The 11,217-nt window shown below is 45.2% G+C and overlaps 1 long non-coding RNA gene across 1 annotated transcript; it reads left to right on the top strand.

The window, feature by feature from the left end:
* The first annotated feature begins 2,651 nt into the window (after window positions 1-2,651).
* Window positions 2,652-7,152, top strand: LOC144149588 (uncharacterized). The gene is made up of 2 exons (XR_013318337.1): window positions 2,652-2,910; window positions 6,839-7,152. It is a non-coding gene; the product is annotated as an uncharacterized LOC144149588 (long non-coding RNA).
* Window positions 7,153-11,217: the final 4,065 nt, after the last annotated feature.

Here is an 11,217-nt window from a genome sequence, read left to right as displayed (position 1 = left end):
GTTCACAAATATGTGAAAGAAGTCGTTAAGCAAAACAATTGGAATGTGTCTCTTCCTTCAGTGAGTATTCCACTTCAGTGTCGAAGAGAAAGTTATACAAAGATATCGTTGAATTTTGTTTTTCCTTTAGTCTGGAGGCATCTCTTCCCATGTGGCCCATTACAACATTATTAAGGAAATTTAAAATCAATTGTTGTCACGCCGGGTGTAAACACCACTTTGGTAAGCTTCATGTCAGTGTGCTTTGTGTTAATGCATGAATGATTGAGTGGGCTTGTTTTGCCTTGGCAACCAGAGTTCATGTTCTTCCAGAAGCCGAAATGGCTGGAAAATCATTTTTAACTGTCGAAATGTGGTGATTTTAGTGCAGTGTTCTTCAAAAGAATTGAAGTCAAGCTTCAAGTACATTCTCTTAGCGTATGGGCTGTGGCTGTGGAGATCAGTGTTGTACCTTACGTCCTATTGGGGCTGCTAGTCTTCCTCTTAATACAAGGAATTCGAAAAGTGGCTCCTCACTCAGATTTTAACAGAAGGACCACTAAACCATAATATTCTTAAGCTTTCGGGTTTCAGATATCAGGATTTCTTAACAAAATATTTGCATACAAGAAAGAACAGTGGTTATTATTATTACAGAAGACGGTCCTAGAGTTTACAACGACGAAGAGACCTTTATATTCCTGCGGAGACCTCTACAATCACATTGCAAAGATATGCAAGTGTCAACCTTATACGACCAAGTGACTGCATATATTCGAGTAATTTTTGCCGGTGTCCCGCAACTGGGCATGATTCGCTGGCTGCGGCAAAATCAGCAATTTTATGTTATGCAGCAACGTATTTTGCTGTCTGAAACGAATAACTAAAGCGTATATAGCACAATTTGCAATCTTGTATTCTGGTAATGTGTACACCTGGTTCCAAACGGATCGGGTGGCAGATGTGTTTATTAACAAGAAAGTGTTCTATGCCGGAGTCCACCAAGATCTAACTCAAGTCATGTCTGTCACAGAAATGTCAAGTCATGTCTGTCACAAATGCGGTGGCGCCGGGATTCATTCCCGAACTCTTCCGTCGAAACGGGAGGTACGAAACGCACTCCCGACTACACTATGAGCCATAGAGGAGGGAAAAGGTTAGGAGAGGCCCTGACACCCCATTTGTGGAACCGCTCCCGCAATGTCGTTGAGCCCACTGAGCCCAGCCCTCTTTCCCATTCTACTCTGCTGTTTCCGCTTTGATAACAGCTACGCGGTACGGGCGGCTCGAGAAAGCGAACGCAGACAACGGGGGCAGTGTTTGGGTCCGTACAGCACGGTGGTGTGCGCTACGTCTCAGCTGCGGAGAATTTCGGTTCGCTTCACAACGAAGAAACGCAAAGCAAGCAAAGCACCGACTGTGGCGGCAGCTGCTCGCTCTGCCGATCTCGAGGTGACGCCTGCGCCGCTGCGGCCGTGATACGAGTTGCGGCCGCCTACAACGGCGAAGTTTTCAAACTTACCTAATCTAAAAACTTTTGCCGCAGCGACTGCGCTGCGTTGCAAGCGTAGCGAGGCATCTAGAGTCAAAGCACCGTAAAAAATTGGCCGTTGAATTTGGCCAAATGTAGCCGGCGAAGCCGTAAACAACTAGGCAACGCTGTCTATGGGCCCAACAAAAATGACGTCACTTCCTCCAAACTTTGAGCAATGCTTTGAGATTGTAGGGGCCTCTCCTGAGTATCCGGTCCTCCATGCTATCAGCATACGCGGTAATAGGGCGACAAACGCGCTTTATCTAGGGTGCCAGCGCCTACGTGTACGGGGTACGCGCAGAGCAATGTGCGGAGAAGCCGACTGGCTGATGTCGCGCTCGTGTCGGGACGTGACGCGGTCCTCTGCAGCGCGTGTTCACCAAATGATTCGCTGATAACTCGTTTGGTTTCTTTCGACAGTTTGCGAGCGCCTGTGGTTTCAGCAGGATTTACGCAATGCTCCGACGTGTGCAATCCAGTGTTTAACATACATGCGTCTAACGATGCCATTACGACGAAATATAAAGAGCGACGTGCAGGTTCATACCGATGCACAAAAATGATTAAACTGCTCCTGTTAAGGCACATTTTACTTTCGTGTTTTACCGGTTCCTAAGGAAGAGGGAACAACCACATTTTTTACTGTTTAGAGCTTCGGGCATTTTTTAGACTAGACAAGAGGAGCCCGAACAAATTTTTTTTTGGAAAGTGGGGAAGCTAATACTTTCGATTTAATAAATACGCAACTGCTTACGAATGTGCTCACTAAAAATGATCGACAACGGCTTGCCTCATTACTGCAAAGGACATCTCATGCACGTCACACTGTATGGAGGTGTTGAGCCGCTCTCATCTTCAGCTCCAAAAGAAGCTCGTTAATCCAGCCAGTGAAGTGGTCACGACACTGGCGCTATTTTTGGATGCAGTACTGGCTGTATCCTATAAACTGTCCCCAAAATACATCTCAGTTGAATACAATGAATTGCAATAAATTTGCATACTGACGTGTCAGCCTCTCTATAATATGTGTAACCAAAAATCGAAACAATACTTTCGTGTTTTCGCACACAATAGATTGAAAATACAATATCCTCGGTCAACGTAGGAATGAAAGCACACCCACGGGCAGTGTGTGCGCTTCTTTTCTAGTCGCAACCGATATATAAACTGCTATAAGATTTGTTATATTCAGCAGAAATGCAGAAGCTCTCAACTATTACGGAGGTGCAGTTTATTTACTTTTTGACGGTTATAATTTTTGCTATGCTACTGCAATGTATCAAAAGTCACAGCACAACACTGCCTCCTGTTGACGTGGATGTCTATAACACCACGGGCCCTCTTACGACCCTTGGAAATGGAACGCATGTTTAATCGACGAAGCAAACAACCTTAACGTAAGTATGCAATTCATTCCTAGCAAAGCTCCACAACTGTAGAAAGTGATAAGTGATTTATGATGATTATATGACAACGTTTATTATTCATAATACCAAAAGGGCGACAAACATTTCATAAAAATTAAACAAAAACATGCATGTCAAGTAGATGCAGCATTATAAGAAGTGGATTGAGAGTCTGCGAAGCATACAACCAGAATTTGGGGGTAGGGCTCAGTTGTTTTGGGCAAACTCGATGTCATCGCGTCACCGGGCTAGGATGTGATAAATTATATGGAGAGCCACCGATTCGGCGTGCCGGGGACTTTTGCTCATTGCGTACGCTGTGGTTCATTGTTCAAAAAACTGCATTATCTTTGTTCACTTGCTGAAGCCCAATTCTAACCAGAAGAGGCAATGTAAAGGATCGAGAGTTCAAAATGGTTATACTCTTGTCATTAAAAAGCTGGGAGAAACGCGAAAGCTTTCCAACACAAAAACTGCGTCAAAAGGGCGTCGGCACCTTTGCTAAAACTACTTGCAACTTCATTGAAAGTGCGTCCAATCGATCGTGAAATCTTAAAACGACAGTAATGGCAAACGAAGAAAGGACTGATGCGACCATATTTCACGCATCACAAAACGCTTCTACGAATGATCTGTATATATACCAATACGTGGTTTTTGGGAGGTGTACTGTTGTACTCCTTCTTCATTATCTATCAGTGTACTGTGTCGTCCAGAAGCGTTCCTTTATTGGTATTTAAAAGGAATCATTCTGACAGAATGTAAGCCCGGTTTTAAGCACGCAGCCTGTATGAAGATATATATATATCAGAACTTTTCATCGACCAACCTGTCAATGAGGAAATACATTAGTTTTTTTGACAGAATGCCATCGTTCCTGCTAAGAAGGCTTTCGCTTTAATATGTGAATACCCCAGGAAAACAAACGCCGCCAAAATACGATCACGGAAAAAGAAACTAGGGAGTACTACAAGCAAGTTTTCTTTGTTAATTGTTTCCTCGCATTCAATCGCATGACTTACCAGCCTATTACGGGAAGTGTATACATGCAATGCGATGGGTCATTTGTTCGGGGGATTCTTGTATTGCCTTCTTGTTTGCAGTTAAGGCGAAAAAATATTTGCCTATTTATTGTGAACCTAAAGGAAAATAAGAAACGTTACTTTTATTGAACGTTACCTCTGACTTGAAGCCGCCGGAACTATTATTTATTTCGCTAGAACACTGTATTGAAACTTGCGAAGTGGGAAACTGCGCCTGTTGTGGGTTGACGATAATTTTGCGGCGCCGAAGGGCGGTGAAATTTCCTCCCGGTTCCACGCCAATGGCAGGAGCAATTTGAGGGTACTAGGCAAAATCCCACGAATTTCGCGCTGGCTGAGGTTGCGATGATTAAAGTGCACGTTCACGTGAACTATACATTATGTGACATTTTCTGAGCCAGTCACAAACATGGCGTGACCACAAGCCATATTGTTGTTACGGAGCAGAACCAGCCTTCCGTGCAAGAATGAAATTTCGTATAGTTTGCCAATGCCGTAAAATAATTATCGTCGAGGTGACGATAACACACCCAGTCACTTTGTCAGCGGGAAGCACATACAAATAAAACCCAATTAGACGAGGCTTCCGGAAAAATTTGGAAATTCACGGAGAATTCACGGAGTTGGAACTAGCTCCCGGCAGTTTGCTATGCGGCGTGTGGGCATGGGTGACGTATCCAGCGTCGGCCTATCAGCCTCGGCTCCAGCCCGCAGGAGCAGCGGCAAGCTACATTTCGAGACGGTGACGTCAGCCTTGCCACCAAAAGCAGCGTGCTCCGAGCCTTGACATAGGCCTCCTACGGTACGCGGATACCTGCATATTTCCTTGTGATGCGACCAGAGAAAGTTTCCCATTCCTCAAAGAGGTAAGACACAGGGCGGTGCGTCACACGCAGTTTAAGTAGGACGTAGGACGGGATGCGTTCCTGTGCAAAAATGACCTTATAAACCTGACATCACCAGCCATGACCGCTGCTTCCCCTCAAGCGCGCTTAGCCGCTCTATAAACTGATCTTACGCCTTAGTGCGCCTCATGTGCCTGGCGCACAACAACATTGCTAATTGCCCACTTTAATATCGCTTGCTTGTTCATTCCGTGATACAAGGGTATTCCATAAAAAGTTAGGCGGGTTCGGCAACCCTGGAAATCACCTTGTCTATGCCGCTGTGCCTGCGTATGCGCATTGCACCCTCACCTCTCGAACTGTCGAAAAAACACCAGCGTCCGTCGCCTCCCTCGTTTCAACTCATTGTCGGCCGTTCTGTACACAGATACATTGTAAATTGCACTCACATTATATGGCGCGGCTCTCTTTGCCCTAGAGTACTCCGCACCACCCGATAATGAAATCGCGGTTGCGAACGAAACCGAAACGGTGCGCAAGAGGACCAGGCTGCAGCTGCCAGCGACCACGGATAAAAACCCAAGAGCCGCCTAATGCGTGTAAAACTGCGAAAACCAAATAATGGTTGGAAGAAATGCTTGACGCCTACGCCGTTTGTATACAATGTTATCCCAGCAGCTAGTGCATACGAGGCCACCTACCAAGCCGCGTGTTCGTTGCCACTCTCCCGTCTGCACAAACGCTGCCGAATGAGAAGCGGACTTTGAACAAATAACATGAGTGATTGAGTAATTGAGTATGCCAAATATTTCGACAATCATATTTCTGTTTTTTGCCTTGAACAGCTATAGCAGAACATAAGAGGGTGATGGGCATATACTAGTACACGAACGCGACTTGGTCCATCACGACGCTGTAGAATGCGTACGTGGGCTCTAAATTTTTTACCGCTCTTCGTTGTCGTGCGACTATTCCAAACCTGTCTGGGCATAGGTGAATGTAGGGTGCTGCACGGAACAGTATTTGGCGTCGAGGTATAAGTTCGCGTTCGGTGGTAAGCAGTTAATAACACCTATTTTCCAGCGCTGTGCTTTATCTGGCGCCGGCATGGGAAAGTACCGCCTTCTTGGAGGGCCATACGGAACCAGTGACACGTGATTTTGCGGGTTCACCTAGCAATACAGACGCTTGGTGGTAGGGTCCCGCAAGAGAATACAACCTACACCCTATTCCTGGCTTTGTATAACCCCTCGAAGACACACCTTCAAACTGTTGCTGAAATCATGCGCTCAGTACAATTCTCAAACTGATTTATTATATTTCGGTCCAACTTTCGTCATATGTTTATATGTTTTGTTTTTCCCTCGTCCATGTATAATTTTGGGTAGACGTTACAAAATCATAAATTACCAGCTTGCCAGGAATGCTTACCATTTCCTATTACTGCGACGGATTTCTCCGTTTCGGTTTAAAATTCCCATCGTTGTTTTTTTTTTGCCCCGCTATAATCGCACAAAAAAGTGTGCCAAGAAGTTTCCGAAGGCCATTTTTGCCTGCAATTAGGCAAGTAGCATTCAGGGTTTTTTCACAAAACCTAATCGTTCGACACCAATATACACGAACAATTTTTAAGTTTGTATAGTGTCAAAGAAAATTGTGCCCTTCGGGTGCATTGTCTCGTTATGTTTGGCTGATATGTAGTGAATGGGAGACAATTTGTTAGTAAAAGGGCCACCAGGCATATATAAAAATTAGTCGGGCTGGAACGTAGAGGTCGACAGTTTAGCATACTTATTCAGCATCAACCATTGTCGTTGTGACTTGTGTGACTTGATTTGTGACAACGTGCCAATATTGATATTGGTTTGGTATACTACTTCCCCTCTAATTAATTTTTTGGTTACTTCAAACAAGGCTACACTGTGGTGAGAATTACCCACAAAACATTACTTACTTTCAATATCATCTGTTCATCAGAGCGATATGATTTCTGGTAGTGGTAACTACTAATGCGGTGATATCCAATTTCAGTCCACAAGCAGCCGCCAGTACGAAGCAATGCATCATTGGCATTAAAGCACCCCTGTTCGGAGCAAGGTACCACCAGGAACTTTCGCAGTGATTCCAGCTGAAGCCAACTGATGACAACTGCCCGAAGACATCGAGTGAAGATGCTGGGGACGGGGTGATTTTCTGTATAGGATCGAAATATTTTGTCTTGAAACGTGTTCCGTAAGCACCAAAAGTAACCTGTGACGCCGTTTGCGGGACGGCTGGTGCAATTATCCGGGAAAACGTGTTAACCGGAAATGTTTCTACTGCAATAAAAAATCTACTGCAAGCTACTACTGCAATTTCTACTTCAATAAAGCGCGACAAAACAAAAACCCCGGACCATCACCGCGAACGCAAAACTTGGGGAGCAGCGAAGCATGCAGTCAATAAGGGCATTCTTGGCGCCTTGGACGTGAAGATGCGCCAAAACAGGTCCAAAACAACCGTCGCTGAAACAGACGACACAGCCGCACCACGGACGCAGGCACCTGGGAGCAGACCCTTCCGTGCGCGGAACGCTGGGTAAGTTCACTGCCATCTTTAGTGTGCTGCGTGAGTGAAACACTCCGCCTCTCCTCCTCCCGGTGCCGCCGCCTCCGCCACGTTGGGAGTTTGTTGTCCCGCACGCCACGGAGGAACCGTTGGCCTGCAGGGCTAAAAAGCTTTGCTTTAAAACCTAAACATGGTGTTTCAAGCCCGAACTTATTCAGATCATAGATCATTGAAGATTGGTAGCGAGAAGCGGTGTTTATCCTTGCAGGTAGCAGCAGATGCAGTAGATGGCGCTTTAAAACTTGGTAAGCGACATTGGAGGAAACGAAGAAAATGCCTATTCCTACGACCTTTATTTGGAATTGGAATAAACATCTAGAAACGTTCGCACTTTAACAATGCAATGTGTGTGAGTTTTGTTAAAAGTCTCCGCAATAACGGGCAGCTCAGCGTTCAAAATCACAATAGGTATAGGGGTTTCGTGGTGAACCTTCCTAGAAATTACAGGATCACATGCCAAAACAAAATTTATAAATCTGTAATATGCAAAATAAAGTTGTCATAGCGTAGGAATATATTGCGAAGGTATATAGAAACCTAAGAGAAAAGCAATTGTAAGTACTTCAAAAGGCGGGAGTCGGGTTAAATGCGGCAGATCAACGAAGGTCGAGCATAGGAAGACGAGTCTGTTTTTTAATAAAATATTTGTCCGCCACCTTGTAGTTTCGTTATTTTTGGTGAGTCATCAACGGTATTTATGGTTTGATTTTCAGTCCAAAATCACAAGCGTATATTGACCGACATCAAGATACGTTTGCACGTTTCCTCTCAATAATTCGTGCTGTAGACTAGCGACTTTCGGAGGAAAATGGGTTATCTGCCATTAGAATGAAGCGATAGTTACCCTTAGTATTATTAACAAAGCATAGTCTCTCGTTGATTATGTGTAAGATTTTATTGTTAGGGAAATAACGAAACCGCGCCCGGGGAGGTTGGCAGGAGATAAGGAAAAGAAATCGGAGCCTATTTTGTCTGATGGGGAGAGAGAGGTGAACTTGCGAAAAGAGAGAAAGAAAGCTCTTTGTGGACCTAGGTAACGCCTGTTATTTTTTTAAGGCCTTCTAGGGTATTATCGCGTGCCAACAAACGCTAGTCCTCCCCGTTATTGCCTGTGACGAGGTTACGAACAGTCAGCAATAACCTTCCAAAATGAAACATTGCGAGGACAAGCAGAGGCAACAAAAGAAAAACACGCGCATGCAAGAAGTTCTGAAAGAATGCCTCCGTGTAGGCTGTCGCAACTAGAATTTCGGTGATGCAGTCTGGCAACACCAGTCAAAACAAACGAAATGGCGTCGCAAAACAGGTCCGCCACAGCATTTTCGCTTGCTGCCGTACTAAGAGCTTTACTGCAGTGTTTATTCGCGTTGTTTTGGCGGGGAATAGCACATCATTTTAGTCGACGACTTTATCTTCCTCGGGGCCTGTCAAAGATCGGAGCGATGAACACAGCTGAGATTGTCGCTATGTGCATGCGCACATTGGGTGTGTCCGAGAACAGCATCTTTTATAGAGCCAAAAATCGCGGAAAGGCAATGCCAGCACCTTGCTGCGGCTCTCGCCCACTACGACAGGTAGGTCGCGCTGTTTTAACTGCAGCTCTTCGGGCGGTGATAGAGCTCCGTCGTAGCCTCATTAATAATGATCTTGTGTGAGCGCAAACTACAGAAACAATACACGAGTTGGAAGAAGCAGGGCAATAAGAACACTTTCGGTGTTTTGTTTGTTGCGTTTACACTCGTATTGACGAATAAATGTGCGCTTAGAAGCGGAGTGCTCGCATATGGCTAGAATATAGACGAAAGTGCGTTGGGAAACAATGCCGATCACGTATTCGCTTACATCTTGGCAGATTTTAGGATTGGGCGCTGTATTGTGTGCTGTCGAACTGCGTCACTTATATTGTGGGCTCCGTCCCCCTCGTGGAGGCTGTACCTCGGATTGTTGCGAAAAACGGTAACACCGTATGTGGGAGGTACCTATGTTTAGCTCACCAATTTCTGTTGTATCGACAGGAAGGAATGTACATCGGTGCTTCATCACCAGCGGCGAAATAAACGACAATCGCCTTAGAATTTAAACAGCCTTGCATATGTCATATTGCATTAGCAATGACTTCAGTAAGTTTTGTACATAGTGTGTCACAGCGCGTAGTTCTAGAATCGCGCCTATTTTTTTTTTGCTGACTCTTATACCTGCCGATTATAATCACGATTGTAATTTATGTCGCATTATGGTCCCTTTGAAATATTTGAACAAATAAGTTGCCATTTTATTATTGCGTTGCACTGATACGTAAATGGAGTCAGTCTTTTAGAGCATTTATTTTGCCACAGGGCGTTGATAAGGGGTACCAATTGATGATGATAAAAGTCGATTAGATAAACATGAATATGTTCGCTTGACGCATAATGTCTAGGAGGGAACGATGATGAGGCACATTTATCCATGCGTTGTATGCGGTTGCGTCGTGTACGCGGCGACTGCCGCCGCAAGATGCCGCAGTTTCGAAAGACACAAAGCTAGGCAAGACAATCTTTGAAGTGGGGCCATTGGCGGATGACAGCGGGAGTTAAGGGCAACCTACACCTCCGCCCCCCCCCCCCCCCCGATCCTCCTACGTGAAACCTCCTCGGCACGGGTAAGTCCCGGGAAGGAGGGTGGCAGCACAGCGTGGAATTAGAGCACGAGTGCGGCGCCGGAGGTGTGCCTTCTAATCAGCACAATAGTGGCATCGTCCAGCTCTAACGCGGAAGTCTGAAATGAAATGGAGGCAGCTAGCCGTGCAGCTGCGTCTGCCTTGCAGTGGGCCGTCAGTAGGTTCTGCGGAACCCATTCAATCAGAATGTTGGGAGCAGTTCGTACCGCAAGATGGTGAATGCTTTGTGCCATCATAGGACTACGGCTCACTAATCGTAGTACGCGGACTGCTTGAAGGGCATCGGTGCAAATACAATTCATGCCCCGGGTGCAAAGTGATTTCAGTTACAGCCATCAGAGCCTCTTTAATGGCTACAAGTTCCGCACAGTTCTATTGTCGTGTTTTATATAAGTGTAGTTGACTATCAATACTTCGTGTTGCTTAATTTTGCCACACGTAAGGGTAGTGCTTAACAGTTGTGTGTTAAGTTTGTTCAGTTTGAATGCTTAATCTCCCATCATCAGTAATCTTAAAGTTACCTGACAAGTGAGCCAGTTTCTGACATAGACACGTAATACAACAAAGTTAAAAGTAATCAACCCGCGACACATAACTGAGCAAGTAGAGCAACCGAGGTGGTTGGGACGTATCGCAGTAAGCTGTTAAATTGACTTATATTTTGTATGGGGTTGGAGTCTGTTGTTGTAACAGCGCTTAAAAACAGGTGACGTTGCTGAGGAACTTATGCGCGATTCAGTGCCCTATGAGCAAGTGGAATATTTCCAGCAAACAATAGAACTTTGAGTTAACACTGTTTATTCGACGAGGCCTTGCAGGTCTGCAAGTGCGAAAGGGCGTCGAACAGGCTTCGAGCAGAGGTATTCAAGAATATGTATTTTCTGTACCTAAGTACAACTTGGTATGCAGAAATCAGTGCATGTGTGGTTTTTCAGACATGGAGTGCGCTTGCACGGACTGTTCATGCGGAACTGGCGGTTTTATCTCATTGAGGCCGTAACCACCCACTAGCAAGTAGTTACAGTCATCCGGTAAAGAAATTACCATTCGAACTATCCAGGGTGCAAATAATATTGTTTACAAGTGTGGCTGATTTCACTTGAACAGCCTTGTCAATTTTCACACGGCCTTGAGACAAGAGTTC

Source organism: Haemaphysalis longicornis, unplaced genomic scaffold (genome assembly GCF_048455015.1).
Source record: "Haemaphysalis longicornis isolate Haplotype H1 unplaced genomic scaffold, Haemaphysalis longicornis Haplotype H1 scaffold_8, whole genome shotgun sequence".
Taxonomy (NCBI): Eukaryota; Metazoa; Arthropoda; class Arachnida; order Ixodida; family Ixodidae; genus Haemaphysalis; species Haemaphysalis longicornis.
This window is presented reverse-complemented; position numbering and strand designations above follow the sequence as displayed.